Source organism: Pholcus phalangioides, unplaced genomic scaffold (assembly GCF_987345545.1).
Source record: "Pholcus phalangioides strain wild (caught in Gottingen) unplaced genomic scaffold, Ppha-v1.0 ptg000009l_1, whole genome shotgun sequence".
In the NCBI taxonomy this organism is placed as follows: Eukaryota; Metazoa; Arthropoda; class Arachnida; order Araneae; family Pholcidae; genus Pholcus; species Pholcus phalangioides.
The window spans coordinates 22,463,896-22,491,308 of record NW_028301602.1 but is presented as its reverse complement, the minus strand read 5'-3'; the positions used below and the strand labels follow the sequence as shown (position 1 = coordinate 22,491,308).

The window sequence follows — 27,413 nt, the reverse complement described above, 5'->3', positions numbered from 1 at the left end:
GTCCTAAGACTTATTTCTGTGTTCCCAGCTCTTGCTAATACTCATCGAGATTTCCCGTTTATAGCGTTTTCTCGCATTAAAACATTTTTTTTTTCAACTAGGCTTTTCGGAAAACATTGTAAAGGGGATCTACTGTAATTCACTCGACTGTAAGGCCTTACTTACGACGGAAATTATTATTAAAAGAGAAGAAAGAAACAGTCATATATGAGAGCAGGGTCGCAACTAGGGGCGAGCAGGCAGGTTTCGTGCCCCGGGCGCTGGACCTGAGGGGACGCGCAAATTTCATTCCGAAACCTCAACTTCAATATTACAAGGGGGGCGTCAAAATGCGCGCTTGCCTCGGGTGACCAAGCATCTAGTTGCTGCCCTGGCCATGAGTTAGACAGAACATATGGTCAAAACAATTTTTATTACGAAACTCTCGCGTCATATTTCGTATAAAAGATGAATGAGGAGGAGAGTACAAACGGGTGTCGCTCGTTATAGCTTATCCCTAAAGAAAAATTAATTACCACCTCAAAACCGACAGTCATTCGATAGTTCTTTTTTTCATGTTTTTTCCCCCCTTCAAAATGTTATTTCATGTAAAAAAAAACAAAAATAAGTAAAAAAGGGGGTAAAAGAAATGCCGCTCCAGTGCTTCTTGATGCATCCCGCCCTAAATGAAGGTCCATGAACCATCGGAACCACTACAGTAGGTGCGGATTCTGGCGACTTTTTTGTCCCATACTATCCTATACTAGATATCACAAAGTTGGCGGGAGTTGGCGCAGGTCGTTGTCCGGCGATAGCAACCCTGGAGGAGATTATCGTTCGCCAAACGCCTCCGGACCAGAGCCATCCAATCCGATCTTTGCTGGTTGCGCGACCTAGCCCGCATCTGAATCTGGGGGTGAGGATCATTTTCCAGAGAAGGGAATATCTCCGCTATGTATCATTAGGAATAAAAAAAAATTTCCTAAAATTTAGCAATTTCAAATCGTTTAAATGTTAACCGGATGACGTAACCATGAACTGCATAGAAGTCATTATTTCCCCGGAAATTGTTCGATGAAGATTATGGGATCGGAAATTTTTGTCAAATATCGACGCATCAGAAAGATTTTTTTAGATTGATTTTTCTTCGACACGGGATAACACTGAAAGGTAAGAATTATCATTTACGTTATTATTTTTGATGCTGTTCATGTTCAGTTGGATTAAAACTTTGTACTGGCCGAATACAGATTTACTGGATACTATACAAATTAGAGTTTACAATTAAATAACATATTTTACAACATTTTCTTTCAAATAATTGTAAAATATGTTATTTAATTGTAAACTCTAATTTGTATAGTGTTTTCGTGATTGACTGAGGACAAATAATGTTATGTATGCTATGATTTGGAATTTAATTATTGTTCTTCCCGTTATATTTTCTCTTCGGATCCTTAAGTTTAGCCATACCAACCAAAAATTTCACGAAGAAAAATTTTTCCTGTATGTTTTCTGGACTTGTCCATGTCCATAGAAACAACATTAAAATTAAAAACAAAATAATTAAATTTTATTTTCTTTCCTTAAAATGAGGTGATTTAAAAAAAATTGAATTTATGGCATGAATTGCTCGAATGCATGAAATTTTTGTTTTATGAACTAAGTTCGGAATCTCACGCGTTCGGGGGGGGGGGGGAGGGCGGGGAAATCAAGTGCTTTCATCAACGAGAAATATTTTTTTCTAATTAATAACACTGATGTTCCAAATTTGGAACATTGGCGGTTAAAAGGTTAATATAGGCTACAAGGCTAACATAAATGAATGACCCAATTTTAAAAATTTATATTTTCAAAACTGCAAGTGGATCCCGCTTTTTATTTTTTCAAAAAACCGTCATGGAAAAACGTTGTAAGCGGGAAAACGCTTTAAAAAGCTGAATGGGAACTACTTGGAATTGAGACCACGGAAATAAGTCTTACTAAGCTGGAACGTTATAAACTGGATCGACTGTATTACACATAACATAATCAGTGAGCTACATAAAAATAAGGAAAAACATTTCAATTTTTTTTTTTTCAGTGACAAATGTTGGAAATGCGTGAACCTTTCTGAATACGACAATAATCTGATCTGTAATCAAGCTCATTCCACACACTTTTCAGTTTTACACTGTCAATGGTTCTTAATTCTTTCATTTCTCAACTGTTAATGGTTCTGATGCGTTCTTCAAGTTCACAATAAGTGGTTTCGACAATGTTGGTTTATAAGCAGTGAAATTAAAGAACACATCGGTGCTGCATTAAAAACCATTGACAGTACAAAACTGCAAAGTATGAGGAATGAACTTTACCAGATTATATATTTGTCGTGTTACGACACACACATCGAACATTTGTAACGAAAAAAAAAAACAAACTTGTAATGCTTCTTATTATTTTCATGTATCACTGACTATATGATGTGTAACAGTTTTGACAATATAAATTTTTAAAATTGGATCATTCATTCATGTTAACCCTGTATTTTCCTGCGTATAAATCCGTATACGTTTGAAAAATACATGAATTTCTCAGTGTGGATTATATACCGCGGGTGTCTTATCTCCAGATTTTTTTTTCAGAGCGGTTGGAATAGAACTAAATATTTTCGAAATTTACTTGTAAAATTATTTTTTTATTTTTTTTAATCCCTATGAAAAAAAAAATCTAAAAAAACGGATGCAAATTGGTGATGTCAACATATTTTTTATTGAAACAATACATCAGCACAGCAATTTAATTGATTAAAGTAGATTCTTTTGATTATCTAAAACAGTCGATTATAACGGAAAAATTATACAGTTTGCCTTTGATTTTAATATTTATCTATAAACGAATCAAATCTTTCATGGCAATGTCAAATAGTTTTTATCTTGAATTTCACTTCCAATTCCCTCAATTCGGAGCGATTTTATAAATCTTTGAACACGTAAAATTTCAGCAGCTTTCAAAAAACTGCACAGACTTTTCTGCTCTTTCTCAATAAAAAAAAAAAGTATCGTATTAAGGTAGCTGTATTTTACAATGAAATGGCACTAAAAGATGCAATTTCTAATATACAAAATGGAATTATAGAAAGCGGTATAATGAAGAAATATAGAAAGCGGAATTTTTAACCATGTATTTCTCATGTAGTATATTCAGATATACAGAAGCGAATAGAAAAATTAGTCTTTTTTCCTACAAAAACGTGTCAACCAACCCCTTCCGAAATTCCTTGACTCTTAAATGCTAAAATTTTTATTTTATGTTGATTTTTCTCTCAATTTAAGGTTTAAAGTAGAAACTTATATATGTAAAAATTTGTAATACATGTGATAAAATACATAAATGTTTAAGTCGTATGCCTTACGTATGCAATTTTATTTCAGACATACGCGTAAAATTATAAGCTCTTGGGATTCCATGTGCACTTCCCAGGGGCTTCGCAGCCACTCGAGGAGAAAATAAAATAAATCAGTAAATTGGTAAATAAATAAAAAAAGAGACCTAAAGGCTTTTGCCATATAAATTATATACTAAAAAGAGCTCCTCCAGTCAAACAGGGCTCCGCCACAGAAACTATACTCTAAAAAGTGTTATGCGAGTCGGAAAAGGTTGAGAACCGCTGATGTATAGATTTAGTTACAGTGTATCCTTATATAAACGCCGATATAGCAATATTTTTTTCTAGAAATGTTTTTTTAGATATTTCCGTAATTTTCGACTTACAATTCATATCAACAACATTTCATTGGCTGCTATCTTCATAGAAATGAAAGCATTTTTTTGGTTTCCGTTGAAGAAATAATTCTTCTGATCGTATCTATACGCCATCTGTTTGTTATATCTTGGGGAAAATTATTTTTAATTCAAAAACACTGAGAAAACCAAAAAATCGCTACAGATAATAAACGGCAAATGTTACGCGGAATTATTATACGTGGAAATTACCGTAGGTAGACAGATAGGTAGAACCGCGTACAACCCCGGACTGATGCAAAAAGCAACTTATTTCCGTTACCTCAAAAGAGGCAGGGGTGTGTCGGAAAAATTAGCAAAGATTAATAGTAGTGGCCTCCTTGCCCCGTGCTCGCAAGTATAAATTATTAATTATTGTAAATACAGAAAATAATCGTAAATACAGGATCAGAGATATTCACGATAACTATTTTTAAACATTCCCAGAATCCTACAAATGCCTTAGAAGGTCCCATACCTGTTTACACGGTGAAAAATATGCTCTAATAGAACTATAATTAAAAATACTATTCACATACTGTGTATATATATATATGTATACATCTAAGATATGTTAAGCTTTATACCAACATACGATAGTGCATACAAACAAAACTATGAGCAAAACAAATTTGAAATAAGTCAATTGTATATCATTTTATATGTTTTTACATTTCGGAATTTTCAAAATCTTTGGTAATTTTATGGGGGTTTTTTTTTACTTGATTAATCATGGCGAGGTTGGTTGATGCAATTTTCGGCTTTTCAGTATAAAACCATCGCAATAAAAATTAGTGGACACCGTTGAAATTAGATTTTCTGTCTCATTTTCAGATAGAGCTTCCGTTACTTCGCAAATCTTCAATTGCATCCACGTTTTTTGTAATGCTTGATACCCGAGCTTGAGAAATTCCTTACTCTGGAAATTCCATTTCTTCTTATTATTTTTAGTGCATCCAAAACTTTCAATCTGTTTCCTAAACATAAATTCTTTTTCTTTTCACGTAATTTTTAATTTTAAGACATTGCATGAAGCCACGGCGTTTGTGCAGATTTCTCAAGATTTCTTTCTTTTATTTGAAAGTTCGCGCTCTCTATGGTATAAACAGAGAATAAAAATAAAATAATTAAATGTATTGAAGGTAACTTTAACATTGCAAGGCATTAACTCTGAATTTTTCATAAATTTTACATGCTTACATTTTTTACTAAATTTTTGCTTTATTCCATGAAAAAATTATGTGCATAGTGGTTGATATGAAATTACAGTTATTAATTTTGATATTAAATTAAGCAAAAAAAAATATTACATTTGACATCGGTAAACCATGTCAACGTTGCCTCTATGGGAGAAGTTATTGTTCCAGAGGATATTATATCAGTATAAGCTGGGAATGAGAGAAGGGATTATCTGTTACCCGATCGAGCGGGGCCGATTGTATCACAGCTTCACGTTCAGTTCGAAATACACCATACAAATTCCTTTTGTTTTAATTGAAAAAGAAAAGAAAATTTTTTGGCAAGAAATCAAACGGCTTTCAATATTTTGTTGACCTTTTTGTGACTACAATATTGCCTTGTAATGGCAAAAAAAATTATTTAGTTTGTACGAACATTAATTCAAATTTGTGTAAATTCATAGCAGTGTTTACTTGTCACGTGGGTTCTCTGCCATAAGCCTTTCCTGACCTTGGGAGGATCATGTGAAATTTCATAGCTTAGTCTTTCTCTTGTGTTTCCGCCCCCCCCCCCAATTTCACATTCTACTATATAGTCTTCATTAATTGTTTACCGTCACCCCATTCATTGTTATTCAAATTCTAAATAGGTGCAAAATCTTTTCAACTTGCACATCAAATTTCATCTAGAATTAATTTTGGGTCCTTATGCAATGTATAGGCTGGATAACTCTTTCGATGATGTACATCGATGAAATATATTTAAACATATCTGCTTTAATTATATATAATGGTGAGGTCTTTTTTACGCGAAGCTATCCTTAGTTGTGTGCATAATAAATTTCACTGATCTCATTCTGAAATCTAGTTAATTTGCGGGCTATATAAAACTATCGTTTGTTCATCGATGCGATGGGTCTAAATGCGGGGCTCTTGAGTAAATTGTTTTACACATGGTATTTTTGCGGAGAAAACGGCAACCAAAAAAACAACCTAATTGTTATTATTATAGAATGCGCACACAGGAGAATGATGAGAAATATTTATATATATAGAACAATATGAATATTCACTAAACAAAAGTCGGTGAGATTAATGAAATACTTCCTAAGTTAATAAAAATTCGTGATTCTAGAATTAAAGAAGCAATGTTTGTCGCCTGACAGTCCAGTGGTTAGGGAGCTAGCTTCTGACGGCGCAGGTTTGGGTTCGAATCCCGATTCGGGCACGTATGTATACTAACGAATTCCCTGGACAGATCTCTTGAGAATGCGTGATGGTCGCGTTATAAAAAAAAAGATAATAATCCCAGAATGCATGAACGAAATAATTTATGACAGATATAATTTTGAAATAAGTGAGAACTTTCAATAATTTCGGGGGCCCTGTTCTATTCGAAGGTCCGTGAACTCAGGCCCTGTTGCCCCTCCGGCTCACCCATTAAGAAGCCATGTAGTTGTTTTGAATAATTTCGAAAGCATGAGATTTTGCTAATCGGGGGAGGGGGGGGGGAGAGTATGTTGAATGAGAATTTTTTTAAATTAAAAATAGGCCGAATGATCGCGATGTTGATCGTGTCGTCAAATTTGGGTCGCCCTGAAAAAAGGTTAAGGACCCCTGGGGTCGAAATGTTTCAGCGGAATGTATTAAATATTTACATGATCTTACGTTTTCGAAAAGGTCTGGCTTTCAATTTATAACGGAAAAATAATTCGGGTCACCATTGCTTTCCTCTAATGAGAGGGTCCACAGTCAATCCCGCTTATAAAGTTCCCACTTATAACGTTTTCCCGCTTACTACGACACGTTTTCGTGGCCTCAACTCTAAGTAATTCTCATTAAGATTACCCGCTTAAAGTGTTTACAACGTTTTTTCATGACAGTTTTTTGAAAAATGCTATAAGCGGGATCCACTGCGTATAGGTTACCTATGTGCTAATTTACCTCACACCGATTCCGGTCATATATCGTCGTACGGCGATTTCCAAAAGTGGAGTTGGGTAGGGAATGAAAGCGCCATCTAACGGCGGTCGTCCCAGGCTCGGTAGGTAATGAACTTTTTTCTGATCTTGCCCGGATTCCAACCCATTGACCATGACAATGATCTTCATAGTGGAAGACAAGCATCTTACCACTCCACCACTTAGGAGGTTCCTTATACTAGAACACACCCTATGACTGATATGGTACAGCAGTGGTTCTTATACGTTAGTTCCCAGCGGCTCCCTTACCCGATTCATGGTTCATATGCGGTTCCCACAAAATAGTTTGGCAGATATTTTCTTCATATAAAAAAGAACAACTTCAAAGTACAAATAAGTTCACAAATAAATATTTTCATCAATCCCTGACAGAGGTTGGGGACGCACACTTTGAGAAACACTGTGGTATAGGATAATTACAGAGAATCCGATACATATATACTGATTCTGTTCAAATTGTTTGTGTGGTGAATGGGTTGAATTTCTTCCACCTCGCTTTTTAATTAATTGCACCACAGCTTCGGCTGTACAGTGGAAGTGTATGAGTAAGCATGACCGCTCGTGGATAATGAAAACCAGAATAAACGTATTTGCGTATCGATAAGTAGCGCATAGTTTTTTTTTTTTTTTTTGGAAGGGGTGCCACGCTCTGTTGACCTGTGAAGTGGTCCCTAGAGGTGGGAAAGGACGGACGAAAGAGCCACCTAAATGAGTGATCTGTGACTCGCAGCCCCGGAGAAAGCAAGTGCTTCGCAATCAACCTTAATGGATGAGAGTTGAAATGGGGGGAATGGTGATCCGCATTCATTCTGCTTCAAACTCATAGAGAGAAAAGAAACGTATGCACACACACACACACACACACACACACAGTGTACATATTGGAAGAAGCGGTGTGGGTGGCAGCGGTGCTGGACTGTGACAGCGAGATAATTACAGTGCATTTAGGAAAGCTCCGCGTCGCGCCGCCGTGGCGAACCGAGTTTTTGACTCCATTTCGCTCGGTGTTTATTATTATTATTATGAGTATTATCATAGTGTGCGCGGGTGAAAGCCTACCAAGAATGTTTGTGTATTTACCATTGACAGTGGTAGATTTGTGGCTTTACCGCTTGTGGGCTACACGGATGTTGCCGTCCTTCTCTTATTCTTGTATAATTTTTGTAAACCAGTCGTTTCTCAAATTTTCAGCCCTGGGATCGCTTAGTGAATAAGCCTTAGTCCCTTCAAATACACCTCACCGTCCGAGTCTTACGCTCTCTAGGTCACTCTTTTGGTCATTCACAGACCTGGTCCCCCTCGCTCTATAGGCCATTCTTGTTCTTTCACATACTTGCACACTCCTGCGATCATTCACCAACCTTGTCTCTCTCGCTTTCTAGGTCACTATTTGTCATTTACATGCTTTCACGCTCGTTATCTCACTGATCTGGTCCCTTGCTCTCTAGGTCACTCTTTTTGTCACTCACATCCGTGAAAATTCTCTGGACACTCGTTTGGTCACTCACTGACCTTTCTAGTCCCCCCCTCGCTCTATATGTACCTGTGGATTTATGAGTTTCGTCACTTTGGGCAAACGAGGGTAGACTGATAGCTAGCAGTGACGAATGATTCATGGAATAAATTTCATTTCAGTAATTTCTATCCATTCCTATTTCGGAACCGCATTAAACGAGTTCTTTCTGTCGTTCAGAACAATGGGGTGGGGGGGGGCACACTATTCTGAAGTAAGTTTCCCAATGGAAGAAAGTGGGCTACCGCATAAACAGAGAAGCTCATTCTACGCTTCATATTTTCCGATTTCTTTTCGTCATTTTTTCAGTGGTTCTCGAATTCAAATATCTCAGAGAATATTGAACTTAATTTTTAAATTTTTTTTTCTCGGGGGCAACAACTTTCTTATTGGGTTTTTTAGGACAGGGTGAGAAAACAAAAAGTTAACTTCTTTTTATTTTAATAACTATAATACAGTTACTAGTTATTACAGTTACTGTAACTGTAACAGTACTGTTTATTACAGTAACAGTACTATTGATACGTCATTTATACTTCAAGGGGTATTCTTCAATAGTCTACACATTATTTGGATACTTTTTCCCCAATGGAAAGTCTGTTTCTAAGTTCAAAGGTTATCGAGTTATTGCAGGATGGGGGGGGGGGGGGGGTTTCCCCCTATGCACCCTGTATAGCGAACTCGTTAAATACGAGTAAAGTTGATAAAAAAATTTCGTCTATCTGAGAAAAAATAAAAAATGTGTGATCACACACAGAACATTTTCTAGTGGATAATAAATGCAAGTATGAAATCTATCTATATATATAAAATTGATTTTCTGTGTGTGTGTGTGTATGTTCTCTATACAAATCTACAATTTTAGATCGATCGTCGCCAAATTTTGCATATATACCAAATGGGACCCGACTTGAACGATAGGCTACTTTAAAATTTCGTCAGACCAGGGCAAATGCCCCAAATGGGCAAAAAACTGTCCGGCAACAATGGTTTTTGGGCCTCAACAATCACTTTCCGAACGTTTACTTTGGTTACCGTGGTTCCCTAGCAATGCGTTTCAGACGTGTATATGCCTTTACAATGGTTTGTCACTTCTTTAATCCTGTTAGTATATGTATAATAGTTTATGCCTTTATAATGGTTTGCCAATACTTTCAATACTACACAATACTACTATTCAATACAATTACATTTGAATACTCTCAGTAGTGAGGCTTTTTGAATAGACGTCATAATCATCATCAGCATCGCTTTGAGCGTCAGGAAAAGGGTGAGACTCATACAAATCACTGTTAAAATTGCCGATTTTACTGTAGAAATGCTGAAATTTGGTGGGGTTTTCCGCCACATCAATAATTTTAAAAATTGTATAGAATTCCCGATTTCTGAAATATTGTGTTTGCTTAGAGATATACGAAGCCCAGGAGATTGAATATGAAGTAATTAGCCGGACCTACTTTTGAGTTGGGTATTCATGTAATAACATTGATTTCAACTTTTTATTTACATCTTCTCAAGGATGAAAACTAATGTCTCCGTATTGTCTTTTAACATTGAACTGCATAAATTCACATATAGTTTAGGTTGTTTTAAAATTAATTATGGGCCCATAAAAAGTACGTCGAAAAAATTCCACAGCTTTAATTAAGCATTTTTGAAAGCTGAAACAGGCAGAGATGGATAACTTGAAGTTCAGGGGGGGGGGGGGGGGCTGGGAATGAAATACAGAGCGCCCCTTAAAAAGGAAAGAAAAGTATATATTCATTTCTATGACCCATTCTAAGAAAACCCGGGCAGCGCCGGGTATTATAGCTAGTAGAATAATAATAACAATATCACATTCGGTTTTTTTACATCATACAACCACTCACAGAAGTCGACGCAATCAACGGGAGTATGTGAGTTAAGTTGAGTGTGAAAAGTACATTTTGCTTATATATTGCGTATTTATGAAATTTACCGGTTATCATGCGCAGAGTTTCCCACAAATTCGTAAATAGTTTAAAAAAATTCAGAAAAATTGACTATTTCTAGTTGAAAACTACTCTCGATTCCCAAAAAAAGTTAACGCTAATAAGGGACCGTCTTTAGTTCAGTATCAAATTTCATTATAAATTTCACGCTTATTTTATTCTACTTATTCTACTATCTTACTCGAATTTCATAATCAAACGACAATCTGCATTCCTTTTGGACACTCGCCGTGAAATTCTTCATGTATTCTATCAATTTCCTTCGATGTCTTCAATTCCTTATTGTATATTTCCGTATTAAACTAAACGTATGGAAATTTACGGTTTGTGACTTTTGGTAAAATATTCTGCATAGCACCGACACATTTTTTTTTTCTAAATCCATTCGGGATATCATTATGAATAATAGAGTAATAAAAAAATGGCCAACATCTCGCTGGCAGATGTGTTGCTATTCGCAGCTGTCGTCCATATGGCGAATAATAGCAACTGAAGTATAATTATAGGAAACGGCAGGAATTGACGTAATTCAGCGAAACGGAAATAAAGGCGAATTCACACTCTTGTCATTATAGATTAATAATGTCCGGTGGCTATGAATATACACATACTGATTAAAATTCTCGAATATATTCTTGAGGAGCAATGATTCAATCTTGCAAATCATGCTAGCATTCCGATTTCAATGATGTAATTCTCTCGTTAGCTGACATTACTGGAGATTTCGTGAGGCCCGAGTATTCGTTTCGTAGTTTTCGTTCATTAATGATGTGGTAACGGTTCACAATCCCAGTCTTGTGGCAATTTACACACTGGGTATGGTATTATTATTTTTTTTTTTTGCTGAAAGGATATGATAAAATGAAAATACTGTCATCCCTCGGGGGTTACGTTCTGGGGTGACCATAAATACCGAAAATCCGAGAATAACATAAACCATGAAATTAGCATTTTTAGACATCTCGTTTATATATATATCTGCTTTGTGCAGCAGAAGTGGGGGGGGGGGTGTCCAATGATTTTCGGCAATGTTTTCTGAAAGAATATTATAATGTCTATTAGCCTTTCTTCTTTGTTTCAGTTAATTTGTTAGGGCATGGTGACTTCCAACACGGTTCCTTCCTTCGACAGGGGCAATGATTAAAACTGGCTAAAGACGATAGAGCTTTGACTATGTTCCGTTTGAAAGAAAGAAAGGGTATGATAGCAAGGCTCCATTTAAAATTTTTCTACAAGTGTAAAAACGTACCATAAATGGGTCTATGTCATGGAAACAATCCTTTGCCGATTGAAACTTACGAAGCCCTTGTGCTGTGTCGCTCATAATGAATTTGTCTTCCACTTCTTAATCTTGATCATCATGGCATATCGTTTCGGTTTCAGGAGCACCAGTCAGTAAATCCTTCCCCTGTCTATTTCTGAATTGCTGTTAATTAATTCTCAAATTTCTCCCATGTCCACTTCATTGAACCCTTCTCCACCCACCTGCTTTGCTAACGTAACAATATCTTTCATAACCTTTTCAGCTGGCTCCGTAGAAATAGACGGCACACATTTCGGACAAAAGTTCTTCCAATACGAGATGTTTCCATCTTTATAGCTTTCACAGTTCTAGCAATGGCTCTGATGACATCGGTGAAATTCATCCATGAATTTAAGCCGTTTCTTGGATTTGCATCTTCTTCGAATGTCTGCACAATCATCATTGAGTAATGTGTATAGCCATAAATGTCCAAATAACATCCGAACAAGCAGCTGAATGCTAGATGTGGAGCTAGAAGGCATGTAGAAGACTTAAGCACTAACAAAAACTTCAGGAGGGGTTTTTAAAGTATCTATCACGTGCAATTTATATTTTTTTCCGATACGACAATTAGCACTGCAATTTCTCGCAAAAAACTGGGAAGGAACCCGCGGATACGAAAACCGCGAAATTTACGCAAATGGCGGAGGATTGATTGCCTCGATGGATGTCAAGTTCTTATTCAGTTTATCAAAATAGACGAAATGCATTATTGAAATCATTCGAAAATTTCTATAAATGACAAAATATTTTTTATATTTTTTCAAATTTCTATAAAGTGCATTACAGTAGTAAGTGTGTAAAAAATAGTTCTCGGGGTGTTGCTACAAAGTACGTTAGCAGTGAATACAACTTTCGTAAGGCGGACTTCTTCTTATTATATAATCTTCTAGATCAAACAGACTGGTCTTGCCTTCGAGCTCACTATGAAATAGACGATACTCTTACTTGCTTCTATAGTTTAATCTTCGCTGCATTTGACTCTGCTGTCCCTCGAAAAAGTGACTCCAAAAAATCTTTTCCTCGTTATCTCGACACTAATGTAATCAAGGCAATACGCAAGAAAAATTCAATTAGAAATAAACTTCTATCTAGTAATGGTCATTTGCATCTTAACAATTTTCGTGACCAACGTAGACTCGTTAAATCCCTGATCCGAAGTGCACGGGACGCGTATTATCGCCGCATTGAAGATGATATTCTACATTTTGGAACTTTATGAAATCTCAACGACGAAAACTTACACCGAGTAACTTCAATTATGAAGGAATGAGTTTTTCGGAGGATGAGGAAATTGCAAACAAATTCGCCGAGTACTTCCAGTCTGTATTCTCTTCTCAGGTTCAAAGTACATCTTGGGAAGACTACAGTAGTGAACATCAGATAGCTAATAGACTTGATATTTTTGACATTGGTGAAATAACTGAAAGTATCGGCGCTATACGGCATATGAAATCTGTCAAATCCATAGGCCCAGATGGTATTCCAGCCTACATAATCAAAGCATGTGGAGATATTTTTTCAGAACCGCTCGTAATTCTCTTTAATCTCTCCTTGCGTAAAAATGTTTTCCCATCTTTTTGGAAGCTCGCAAATGTCATTCCGGTTTTAAAAAGCGGTCTAGTATCCGAAGTCACCAACTATAGACCCATTTCTATTTTATCCGCAGTGTCTAAACTCTTCGAGCACATCGTATATTGCAAATTGTACAACCATATCCGTCTAGAATTATCTCCATCTCAACATGGGTTTTTGCCGAATCGGTCTACTGAAACAAATCTTGTTCATCTCACTCACGATCTTGCTAAGTCAATCGACGCCAGCAAGCAAACAGACGTCATTTACACGGATTTCACTAAGGCTTTCGACAAAATAAATCACCAGACACTACTTTACAAACTCAGTTCTTTCAATGTGTCCGAGAACTCTATCATGTGGTTCACCAGCTACTTAAATTTGAGAACATCCCAAGTTTTATTTCATAACGCAATTTCAACAAAGTATGTCAGTGGATCAGGTGTTCCCCAGGGTTCGAATCTTGGACCATTGCTTTTCTTAATATTCGTGAATGACCTTCCTCGGTGCTTCAGTGCATCAAAGTGTCTGATGCACTGAATGATGCGCTGATGACGTGAAAATTTATCGCGAAGTTGGGAGTCTAGAAGATTGCATGGCTCTACAAAGAGACCTACAGTCTCTCCATGATTGGTGTGGGGCTAATTTCTTCCAGCTCAATGTTCAAAAATGCCACGTTATCAGCTATACAAGAAAATTGTCATCGACCGAATTCGACTACACCATTGATGCTGTCTCGATCAGTCGTGTTTCCGTAATCAAAGACCTTGGGGTTTTCTTTGACTCCAAGCTTGCATTTACCGATCATACACATGATCTTACCAATAAATGCTTAAAACTGCTAGGATTTGTTGTGAGGAGCAGCAATAATTTCAAATCAATCGCAACAATCGCGGCACTTTTCAGGACTTATGTACTCCCGAAACTAGAGTACTGCACTATTATATGGAGTCCTCACAACAATCTAGACTCATTGATACTAGAAAGAGTCCAGAACAGATTTCTACGTTACATGTTTTACAGGCAATTTCACGTCTACATCAATGACGTAAGTACAACTGAACTGCGACGTTTTTTCCATTTCCAATCATTGGAATGCCGAAGAAGAAGTTACCTTCGCTTTTTGTATAAAATTGTCAATAATATAATTGATGACTGCTACCTTCTTCAACTTGTTGATTTTTCTGTGCCAATTGGAAATAGGCCTGTTCGGCGAACTTTTCGCCTCCCTAAACCCCGAACAAATATTTTACGACGGTCCCCTATTTTTGAGATGTGCAATATATATAACCAGTGCGATGTGAAACCCGATATGTTCAATTCAACTATAAGAGAATTTCTTAAAAGTTATATGTGAGTATAGAATATACATGTTATTATGCTTTTCCGTATGTATTTCTATTGTTCCACTTCTATTGTTTTGTTTTTGTACTATGTTGTATTTGCGTTTTTGTATTTTTCTTCTCTTGTCCATCTCTGTAATTGGGCAATCCTTGCCTGTTGAGACGTGAATAAATAAATAAAACAAGCCGGGCTCTAAATACTAGTGAATATACATTTACCATTGTCATAAACTGGATGTAGTTCCTCGGGATCATATTAGATGTGGTCTTAACCTTAATGCAAGCTTTTCTGTTACTACATACTTTCAGAAATTGCTAAGGCGGATTGAACGAAACTTCACATAACATGATGGCATGTCGGAGTTCCAAGCTATATTTGTTTCGTTACGTGACGGGACAATTTTAGTATTTCGTAAATAGTATTCGTTAGTATTCGTTAAAAAAATCAGACTCCCATTAATGGACGCATTGAATCTTCTAGATGCTTGCAACGAGATATTGAACATTGTGTTCATACGTGTTGTCTAGAAGTTATTTTGATTTAAAGTGTAACCTATTTGCATCGCGCTCAACTTTTCCCAATTTATAAGAAGTATTCGAGTCAAAAATTTGAAACAAAACAAAATCACGTATGTGACACACATCTGTATCTGATGTTTCATTTCTTTGAAACATCGATGACCATACACATTCTGTGGAAGTAAAGTTAAGTGCTATAGTTTTTAATTTTTGAGGTATCTCTCATCCTGTCCGTATGCAATCCTACAATGTAAAAGTTTGTTCACCAAAACTGAATCAAAGATCAGCATTTTTTTATTCTAAAGAAATTTCGATGCATAAAAAAAAGACTTCAGTACCCTGAATGTAAATCCATTTACCTTATAACCATTATCCGATGGCGCACTGACCGGAGGGGGGAGGGGGCGTCAGTGTTTTGCCGACTTTTGCTGACGTGGGGGGGGGGGAGGGGTCAAAAATGGCTTAAAATATGCTTACGTAATTCTTGAATGTCCCCTTGGCCGTAATAGAAGGTTGTCCATTAAGAGGGGGTTTTACTGTAGTTTAAAAATTCATAAAAATTGAAGGAACTGGTATATTTGATTTCTGCAGGTCACTAATTATATCTATCAGGTCAGTTATTCTATCGGAAGTGGATTTTTTTTTTTGGTACAGGAAAAAAAAGTTCAAATTTCTGTAGATAGAGGACGATGCACGAAAGCACATCACTGGAAATATGCAATTCAGGAAAAAATATAAAATACAGGGTGTACGCTCATTTGCTGTCAATTGCTCATTTCTGAATTTTTCTGTTACCGACGCTTACACAAGGTTTTCCTTGTGATGTCGACATTGTTAAAGTCGTTTTATCTCAGCCGCTAATCAACTTCTGAAGCTATACGAACGCTCCGGACACAGAAGAGATTGAAGAAAGTTTCAGATCCACAGCTGGACTGGTTTCCCTGCCTCTCTATCGACAAAAATTTGAACCAACTTTTTTTTCCTATACCAAAAAAATTCTCCATTCATGATAACTTTTTTTCGGGAATTGGGAGTAGTTTTCAACTAGAAATAGTCAATTTTTATGAATTTTTTAAACTATTTACGAATTTGTGGGAAACCCTGCGCATGTTAGCCGGTAAATTTGATAAATACGCAATATATAAGCAAAATGTACTTTTCACACTCAACTTAACAGATATACCATCGTTGATTGCGTCAATTTCAGTGTGTGCGTGGTTGTATAATGTAAAAAAACCGAATGATACTGTTTTATTATTATTCTATCTCATACTTGCATTTATTATCCACCAGAAAATGTTCTGTGTGTGGCCACAATTTGTATTTTTTCTCCAGAGAGACGAAATTTTTTTTATCAACTTCATAACGATTCCTACGACTGTATTTCAGAGAATGTAGCCCAACTTGAATTCGAGAAAATTATACCTTTAACATATTTTCATTGTCTAGTTATAATAGCCTAATACATCACAAGTTCACGCAGGAAACAATTTTCCTTTACATCTGCGGCTGAAACTTTCCACGAAACGGAAGGAAAAAAAAAAGGAAACAACGAGACTGTGGTGGGTCATTATTTTTCTCCGACTTATCCCGAAATTCTTTGGCAATGACGTTGCAATTCTGGGAAAAACGATCCGCTCGAGGAATTCATTGATTTCTTTTTTTTTTTTTCATTTTTCGTGCATCGAGAGGCGGCGATTTCTTCTCTCTCGGCTGAGCATAGCCACCATTTTTTTTTTTTTGTTCTTTTGGTTCTCGTGTATCCAATCCTTTATGGAACGGTAGATGTTTATGGCGTGGGTGTGACGGATGGTATGACGTCATAGGGCAATCAAATTTCCGGAAAAAAGGTGTCACTGTCTGTGAGGTTCGGGAACGTATTGCAACTGGGAATTAGTCTTCCATTAGTATAGAGTTATCATCTTTTATTTTATTTTTCCCCCCCTAAATCTCCACTGACTTTCCTCTATGTTATTTATTTCTCACTCTTTTTTTGGGACAGAAATTGTCGCAATAACGGGAATTTTTCCCCACATCAGTGAGGAAAGGCGAAGCTAATCACAGCCGTGTGCGTACCCGAGCTATCATTTTCCGCGCTTCTGTGAACCAAAGCATAAACTAGAGAAGAAAAAGTCTCACACAAAGACCCTTTTGTTGCCAAAAACATCGTTTGAAGTTTTAATTTATAACAATTTTATACGTGGTATTAAAAAAGTGTTATTGAAAATTTCAATTACAGTAGCGCTCAAAAAAGTCTTTTGACAACCATAAACGTGTGTGCAAAAATTTGTATTTGAATTTTTTAAATGAAAAATCTATCCTATGAAACGTAAACACTGAATCGCATTGCAAGCTATCATGAACAAAAAAAATTGTAGATAAATTTTTTTGAAATCATAAAAAAGAATTAATTTACTTTTATGGTGGGTCAAAAGTCTTTTGACACAAATAAACAAGAAAGTAAACAATTACTAAATAATCAAATCAAGTCGAGCATTGGGCACCATAGCATAGTGGAATAAGTCAATATTCTGTTGAAAGCAATTTAGATTGTAAAACCACGTGTCGTGTTTTGGTATGGACTCAATGAGTTTGTCCCAGTGAATACTTTTTTACATTATGTTTTCGCACAATTGTAAAAAAAAATATCGAATTTACATGATTTCTGTCTCCGACTCGTCTATATAATTCAATCCATAAATGCCTGGTGGTATTCAAGTAATGGCTCTGACTTCACCACCCATAAAACTTTCATTTTACTGCATTTTAATTGATGTTTAACAACTTTTGAGCTATATTTACGGTCGTTGTCGTGCTGGAATATCGGTAAGACCTGCATGTGTCACGTCGTAAAGCACCACTTATGGTTATGAAATACATTTTTACCACGAAACAGATCCCTTATGATTTTTTCAGAAGGTAAAGGGTACCAACACCGTAATATCCCCACTTCCGCCTTCTTGCTTAACAGTAAGGACCTATAATACCTTAATAATTCCGTTATATATAACAGACTTTAGAACCATCTGTAAGAGCCTGTATTACCTCATATGGTGTATTATATTCCACCTATTCATACCTTGGATTGTTTCTCTTGTTATGTGGAGATTGACATAAGTCTCCCTCTACCCCTTGCCCTTCTATAATTAAGTAATAACGATTTTTTTTCTTTCACTTGGAAGACGACTAAATAAGCCCATAACGTTCAGCCAACGTTTGCAAGTGATACACTCACATTCAACCCATGTTTTGTATTATATTCATCAGGTTTTTTTCGCCTAGTGGACATTTCGAGGATCTCTGTTTGCTTGCATTTTAATTGTTCTATCTTATTTGTTGACTTCTTTGGTCGTATTCAAAGAAAATTATCTTTTACTGGTTCTCGAGATTATCAAATATGGTTCTAAAAATTGTGAACTGTCTTGAAATATCAGAATCATACTTGCCACTTGAGCTTGACTTCGCCCTTACCTTAATCATGCTTTCCCGAAAAATATCCACTGAATATTTTTTAAGTTTTGGAGTTCCCCTTATATGTTCTGCATAATCCTTCAAAAATTCATATTAAATAAGAATTAATTATTTCCACATATCCGAGATGTAACCAAATATAGGTAATAGATGTAACCAATTAATAGGTTAAGAAATTGAGGCTGCCTGCTTCAAGCATTTTAATATGCTGAACATAATTGCCATAACCTGTAATTTCTTCATTTGAATCTTGTCTTTCTTTTTAAAAAATCGGTTATTTTTAGTTATTAATGTGTGTAAGTACATCTCACCACAGAGGTCTGGGGCAGGAGGTGTTTCAATGGCAATGTTTGGAGCCGCACATTGGTCTTTTTTTTTATTTCATATTAAAAGTAATTTTTAATTTTTCTTAATTTAAGTTGCCTATATTTAATTTATTGTTTTTTGAGACAATGAACGAATATAATTGAATTGCAGTTAATTTAAACGTTTATGTAGCAGACATTTTTCAGTTTGCTTGTAGAGCCAGGACCGTGCACTGCATAAAAGAAAGAAATTTTTCAGTGTGGTAGACCTATATTCGTTTTTGTTTTACTGTATATTCGGTGTCACGGCACCTGTAAGCTCTGAATAACTGAACGAAAAATGTTATTTTAAAAAAATTTGTCCCTGCTCGACGAGTGTCGTGAAAAAACTATCTAGCGGTAATAATGGTTTCTCGTCTTCAGTAATGATACACGAAATGCTCATTTCGGCTATTAGTGTTGCCTAACTGGCGTATGCATAAATGAGCGCCAGAACTATGCAGCCGGACTTATCCCGTTGCCGAGATCTCTTCCAGTCCAACTTCGTGGCACAGTCTGGAACAAACTGGCATTTGCAAAGGGAGGGAGGAAGGTTGAATCTAGATTTTAGTGTTGTTTTTTCGTCTGGAAGAAAAAGGTAATTGAACTCCCTCCCTCTTTGAGAAAATCCCCGTACTTCCATGTCCTCTACAATGCGATTTTCAACAATGCATTGCCATTTCTATCTCTCGACAATAGTTTGTAACGCCTTTAATGTAACAGATATAGAAAAAAATCCAAGGCGGTAGAGCTAATAAAATTGTTCTAAAATTTCGAATGTAACACTTAGGCCGGGATCACACTATAAAAGTTTTAGAAAAGTTCTTTTATGAAACTTGAAAAATACAACCAATAAGTTTATTGGTTACATTCGCTCGATTATAACCGATGCGCTCATTGGTTGCATTTTTAAAGTTTTATAAAATAGTTTTTACAAAACTTTTATAGTGTAATCCCGGCCTCCGGCCCTATATTCGAATGCTATTATTTGTATGAGCGATTTCAGGAACACACAAACGATAAATAAATAATTTTTAATACTGATCGTGAGTTTTTAATTCTTTTCCTCTTCGAAATTTCAAAGAGAGGAAACATTTTGTTTTGTGATCGAAAAAAAAGATATATTATTGTTATACTATAAGTATATAGTATTTAATGTGAGAAAAAGAGGTACGGGATCAATTTTTCGAAGAACAAGGAGGAGGGAGAAAAAATAGAAGAGATTGTATGTGTATGGTGAGATATGCGCATGCACGGTACGGATGAGCAAGATGTAATGCAAATGAGCACACCAATGAGAAATGTGACATCCCATTTCCTCTCGGATTCTCCCTCCAGATTTGTCAGTATCCTTACGTACGTCACTGATGAGGCGGAGCAACGCATCACTATTTGGAGACGAGGAGTGACTACAATTGGCGAGTTCTCCCTTCGTGGAATTTCACCGCTACTATCATCTATAAGTAATGAACGCGCGCGGATTCATGTTCTTTCTAATCTTATAAAATATAGAACGTCACAGACATTGTGATTATCGGGAAAATAATCAGTACATTGCTTTCGAAAATGATTCAGCCCCTCGGTGCCAGCGAAGCCCCCTGTCATGCAGTCGTGGCCGAGTGGTCAAGGCGATGGACTAGAAATCCATTGGGATCTTCCCGCGTAGGTCCGAATCCTACCGACTGCGAAGAATTATTTCCCCCAGCATGGCTCAACTCACATGGGTAAAGGGCTATTATCCCGGAAGGGATCGAGCCCGTGTCCTGTCTGGTCTGACAGTAAATCCCTGCCGATAATTTTGACTATTCCAAAGCAATTAGATTGTTTTTTCCATTTCAAAACATGATATCGGACACAAAATTATATCGTTCCTTTCGTGTTGGAGGCACGAATATGTAAGTTGCTTGGAAGAAAAAGAGCGTGGGAAATGACGTTTGAATGTTTAGTCTACCCATGCTAATATATCTTGTAACATGCTTTGTTCCCATGTTTCAAGAGGGATACACTTTCGCGTTTCACGCAAAACTTAGCAAAATAAGGTATCCAACCAGCTGTTAAGAAAGGGTGAAAATTTGCACATTCGAGCTTCTAGTATGAGGGGGGACGATATACATGTGTATAATAAATATACGAGTTATCAATAATCATGCATAGAAAATTCTACATCAATACAAACTACCATGTTTGAATTGTTATCATTAATACAGTTAAGCTCAGATATAACGAAGTAACAGCGGAACGGGGAAAAACATTCCAAATTTTCATTTTCGAAGTTCGTTTTAACCGATACGTGATAAATACTCGAGTTTAATGAGAGGAATCCACTTGAAGCAGCGTTTCTCAACCTATGGTCCGCGTATTAGAGGGGGATCCTAAGACAGATTTGAAAATTTAATTAAAATCAAAATGAGTATTATATACACGTGTGTACAAATATTAACGAATTTACATAGAATTGAGTAAAATATTAGACCCATTGAATGTGAGCCGGTCTCCCATTTTAAAAAGTCTCTCCGCGTAGAACAGGCAGACCTTTTTAGGCCCGTTATACATATGCTACTAAGTAGAACGAAATCATGCCAATTGTAGGTAACGTTCGTGTGCAAATGTTACCAATAATCTCATTGGGTGTATATTCTGGAAACTGGCATGCTTTTGTGCTACTTAGTAGCATGTGTATTACGAGCCTAAAATACTATATTTACATAAAATTCAGGCGTTCGCCATTTTCAATTCAAACAGTGGAAGACAAATGGCTGCCTCAGTATAACACGAAATAAAATCATAACTCTGGTAACATAAATGCGTTAGGCCTTCCCCCCATGCATACAAACGCATAACACAATATCCGACACGTATCGATTCATTAAAAATTCCCTAGAGCAGCGGCTCTCAACCTTTTTTGACTCACGCGCGGAGCCCTTTCAAGTAAAAAAATTCTACGGCGGAGCCATGTAGGCCAATTTATTAATTATTCATCAAAGTTACTGATTTATTTTTACTGTTTAAAAATATTTACAATAATTTTTTTTTAAATTTTAGTTTTTTTTTAATTTTCTTCGAGCGGCCGCGGAGCCCCTGGAGAGTGCACAAGGTGTCCCAAGGGCTCCGCGGAGCACCGGTTGGGAGCCGCTGCCCTAGAAGTAGGCAAGACGCAGCTGTGCGCGTGCGTGTAATCCGCAATAAAAGAAATTCCGATGTTGTTTTTGCTGTGTAAGCGGAAAATGCTTTTTTGTGAGATTTTTCTTAACCTTCTTTTTGTCTAAGAAAAATATTTCTTTCCCCTTGTATTCGTGGAATATTTAAAAAAAAAAAAAACGTTTATACAGGGGCTGTTCAAGTATTGCGTCAGCAAGTTTTTAGCCATTTTTGACCCACCTCCTTGTCAGCAAATGTCAGCAAAACTCTGACCCCCCCCCCTCCTCCTAACGCATATTGGTGGGATCAGAGCCGTACGCGGGGGGATGGGGAAGCTTGTTCCTCCCCCAGACAATCAAAAATTTATTTTTTCAATCCAAAAATAATTTGAAAAAAAAAAAAAAAAATTTCGGAAATTTTTATACGTTATTATAATCGATTTCTGCTAATTTCAATGCTATTTGAAAACCAAGAACTCAATAAATTTCTTCTTAAGAAATTCATCGTGGCCCCACCTTTTAAGTCATATATGATAAACCCTTGGATCAAATATGGGCGGGGGGGGGGGGGGGTTATCTGATGCAAACCTAATTTTGTAAAAATGCGCTAAGCGGCACATTTAATTTACAGATTGCTTAAGGAGGCCCGTGGCACATTCACAGATTATTCAAGTGACCCGCGACACAGTTCCAGAACACTGAAGTGGCACATTTAGAGATCCCTTGAGTGACATGTGGCACAGTTTTAGAGCACTTAAGTGGCCCCCAGTGTGGTTCTACATCACTCAAATTACCCGCAGCACATTTCCAGATTACCTGAGTGATCCGCGGCATAACTACGGATCACTTGAGAGATGCGAGGCACATTTCTAGGGCACTTAAGCGGCCCGGACATATTTCCTGATCACTTGAGAGATGCGAGGCACATTTCTAGGGCACTTAAGCGGCCCGGACATATTTCCTGATCATTTAGGTCCACGAAACATTTGGAGATTACTAAAGGGGCTCTGAGAGGACTTATCAATATGGGTAATGTTTATTCATGTGCCCACAAACTAGCGGAAGGTTTTTCTAGTTTTTGGCACACTCAGTCAGGATGCCATTAGGAATATTTCATATTTTTATAAAGGGTGGTTAATGACGTAAGCATCATTCAACCCCACCCCCCCTCCTCCAGCAAGTAAGCAAATTGGTAGCCCCCCCCCCCCCCTCCAATCGATGTTGATGTAATACTTGAATGACCCCATATGATTAATTTAAAAACAAGATTCATCTGCTGACTTGTAATCGAGATCAGAAATCACACGCCGAGAATAAAATTTAAAAACGGACTTGATCTCTAATAAAAAAAAGACCTTGTTAAAACTCTCTAAAAGATAAATACATCCACACTCAAGGCGTAACGGTATCTCGGCTATAACGTTGATAATTGGCGATCCTGGCTGGTTCTTGTAAAGAATAACGCTAATAAGGCTCTTGCTTATAACGTCATTGAAATGCAACAGCCTAGGATAATTTTTTCGTCCTTTTGTTTCCGTTTCCCAAAAAATTAATATAAAAATGTCCCGCAGGGAAGCTTGCTCTAATTCGCATAAGCCTACAGAGATGGAGTTCAAATCAGAAATGAAAATCACAAAAAAAAGACTTCCCTGATCTCCATTTACGAGCACACGCAATGATTATATTGGATTTTGCTAAAAAGTCCTTAATTTCAAAGGGAACAAACATTTTAAGTTTAACATAGTCTTTACATGAGTTATGACTATGACTATTATGACTGTTATAACTGTTTAATGTTATCTGAAAGGATAACATTTTTTTTACAGTTCATTCCCCTGAAATTTAATACTTTTTTACCGAGTTCCAGTCTAATCACTGCGTGTGCTCGTTAACCCTTTGTATCTGACATTGTGAAAAGTAAAAAAAGAGTAAAATTATATAATAAATTAAAATAAAAGTATAAATGTGATGACAAGAACAAATAGTTATCATGTTAATTATTTGGTATGCCATTTTAGTTCTAATTAAGGACAACAAGAAATAAGAACAATGTTTTTGAAACAATTAGTTAGTTCGAAACAAATTATCTAACCTGGTACTTTAAAGTATCGTCAGGGTATAAAGGGTTAAGGGTGGTCAAGGAAGCCTTTTTTTTCGAACACACTGTATGCGGACATCCCAATATTCCACATTCTATTGTGGACATTTTTACTGATCCAAGAGAGTTCTAAAACGTTCGAAATTTTCTCTTAAACAAATTTTTTTTTTGCTTGCATCTTGAATTATTGCTATTCTCCTCTGCCGATCTATTGAAGAAAGCGTCCTAACCATCCTTTTATATCCAATATTGAATTCTTTGTTTTTCTGGAAATTATTAAGCAGTGTCAAGATATCATTTCCCATTGCACTCGTCATCTGTGATAACAATTTCCACAGCATTCTGACTATTACTTTTTTTTATCGCTATTTTTCTACCTGGCCTTATTATTTATTCCACCCCTGTAATTCACTTATTGTGGATCAACGTAAGTGTAGTTATCAAAGCAATGCCCAAGCGTAAATAAACTTTCCTGATAATATCGGTAGCAATTCACGTTTTCGATACTGGAAACAAGAAGATTTAGGAATAATAATAATAATAATAATCAAATTCTATGGCAACAGCTAATTAATTAATATAATACCCCTAGTAATTATGACCATTCATCTCCTTGATGGTTTGTTACACTGCATACAAAGCACTATTGCAAAGAAACACTGTAAGTTATCAAGAGAAAACGCAAGAGTGCAATTTAAAACGAAAAATTCGAACTTTGAACACAAGACTGAAATGTAATTCTTTTTCCTGTTTGTTATGATACGCTACTACAATAAACCACGCATGCGCCTCGTCCACATTCCTCTGCGGAACTTCTAACGAATTAGTATATGTTAGAGCAGCGGTTCTCAACATTTTTTGAGTCGTTTTCTGGTATATAATTTCTATGGAGGAGCCCCGTAGGCCTATTTTTCATTCATTCATGAAAGTTACTGATTTATTATTATTATTCAAAAATACTTATAAATATTTTTTTCCAAATTTACTGTTTTTTTAGTATTTTTCTCGAGCTGCCGCGGAGCCCCTGGGGAGTTCCTAGCCCCAAGTGCTCCGCGAGCACCGGTTGAGAACCGCTGTGTTATAGTGTGCGTGTATATGTTGTTAACCTGATGTGAAGTTTGTTTCTGCTTTTTTTAAAAGAATCTTTTTATATTCACTGCTGTCATCTGCCATAAATTTTTCCAATTATGAGTGTAATAATTAACCCTCAACTGGCGTGGTGGGATCATTTCGACCCCCCGCATTACTCAACATGCCACTCCCTTGAGAAAGAAATGCATCCGGTGCATCCTGTTATAAGTACCTTTCAAGCAGGTTGTTCATGCGTTCTTGACAAATTTATGAGGTTGTTCTATTTTTTCTTTCCGTTATTTCATTTGTCAAAGTTTCCGTGGGGTCATAATAACCCCACCTCACTATTACCGTAAGACATTTTTTGTCTGACGGTCGTAGTGTTGAGATCGAAATGTCGTCTCGGAAGAGCTCTAGTTTCCTAGATAACGGTTTCAAATTAATGGTGAAACATCGGATATCCGAGGTGAGCAGGAGGATAGTGTTGTTAGTGAATTGTAAGTAAGATCTGTGTGATCAACATGTCATGGTGTTGTTTGCAAGTACTGTGTTTCCGACTTAAAATAAGGCTAATTTTGATGCTTTTGAAAATACAGTAAGTATTATTTTAATTTGTAAATTTTATTTTCTGAGTATATTTTAATCATATTTGTTCAGTTTTTAAATCATGAAAATTGCGTTCAAAAAATTTAATATATAATTAAATTTTTTTTTTTCAAAAGTCATGTATTACGCATTAATACTTGCTGGGGTCAAAATGAGCCCACGACGCCAGTTACGCACAGAATTTTCACAGCGCCAGTTAAGGGTTAAGTATTGAATTCTCCGGTTAATTGAATCGGTTAATTGTTGAATTCTCCTGTTGCTCTCTGTGGATTTTAAATGGGAGATAAGTTGGGAACCACAGTAAACTCTTCAGCCGAGCACCACTGTGACTATAATACACTGCACGCAATGCCATGCCGTCTAAATGCATGGGCCCATCCGAGCACGTCCCAGAGACTTCAAGAGTAAAAGGGCCTCATAAAAATGAGATCTGATCAAAATTTACTAGAAATTACCAGGTAGGAGCCTCAGAAAAACCAATTTGCCCGAGGGGGCCCATGATGCTCTCAAGACAGCCCTGACTGCACTGCCAAAAAATAAAATAAAAAAATGTCGTAGCATATTATACTGTAAGTCTTAGAAGAAATGACGAGTTGATCCGATACGAGTAGATCCGAGTTGTTTCTCTCGGGCTGGATCGAGGTAGACAATACTGTGAGTAAACAAATGATGACAAATGAAATCTCTCGGCAAACGTATTGACTACTACTACAGTGAAACTCGGTTGTAACGATACCGAAGAAATTCGACGGAATTTTGTCGTTATAACCGAGATGTCATTACAACCGAATTTGAAATGTTCAAGACCTTTCAAGTATAAAAAATACAATTAGATGCAATGAAATAAATGAAGTTATAGTATCAGGCTTGACGTATTTAAGGGTTTTTTTACCTTTCACCATAGTGAAAAACCATGTGTGCTCTAGTAAAAATATCATTAAGCATGTTATTTAATCATTGATTTATTTCAAATGTTTTACACATATTGCTATCGTATGTCAGTACGAAGTTTTACACACCTCTAACAATTGAAATTTTTCAAATTTTCAGAGGTTAAGCACCCCTGACCCAGTCTAATCGAGAACCTATAAATCTTTATTAGAAAAGAATTTGATGAATCATTCGTTTCTCTCCTCGATTCACCTTGGACCTTGATGAGACAAAGATGGAAATTAGTCTAGAAATAAGCGTTGAGATATCTTACGGCCTCATAAAAGTAATGTCACGATCAATGCGTGCGGAATGGGTCCAACAAAGTATTAAAGTATGCATTTTTTTTTTATTTAGTCTGGCGCTGTATAAGCAAACCATGTCTAAAATTCATATCCGGGAAATATTCGCCGTCCATCAATCTTACGAGTCCATCGACTTTTCGGTCAAGACTTGGTCACGCTGTACGGACAGTGGAGTAAAAAAAAAACCAAATATATGTTTCTATACTTCACATCAAATGGTTTATCCGCATACGAATATGTATGTATTTTATTCTTTTCCTTTTCCCTTATTATTACTACTATTGATCGGTGGGAGCTTTGCCAGGAACGCGTGAAACATCCGGG

At 36.5% G+C, this 27,413-nt stretch overlaps 1 protein-coding gene and 1 non-coding gene across 2 annotated transcripts in view; both read left to right on the top strand.

The window, feature by feature from the left end:
- The first annotated feature begins 884 nt into the window (after positions 1 to 884).
- LOC149082539 (uncharacterized) overlaps positions 885 to 27,413 on the top strand; it is a 56,187-nt gene continuing 29,658 nt past the window's right edge. The window contains exon 1 of the mRNA XM_089236882.1: positions 885 to 1,149. The gene's annotated coding sequence lies outside the window, so the exon portion shown is untranslated. The remainder of the gene's footprint in view (positions 1,150 to 27,413) is intronic.
- On the top strand, positions 20,548 to 20,629 carry TRNAS-AGA (transfer RNA serine (anticodon AGA)). Its single transcript has one exon. It is a non-coding gene; the product is annotated as a tRNA-Ser (tRNA).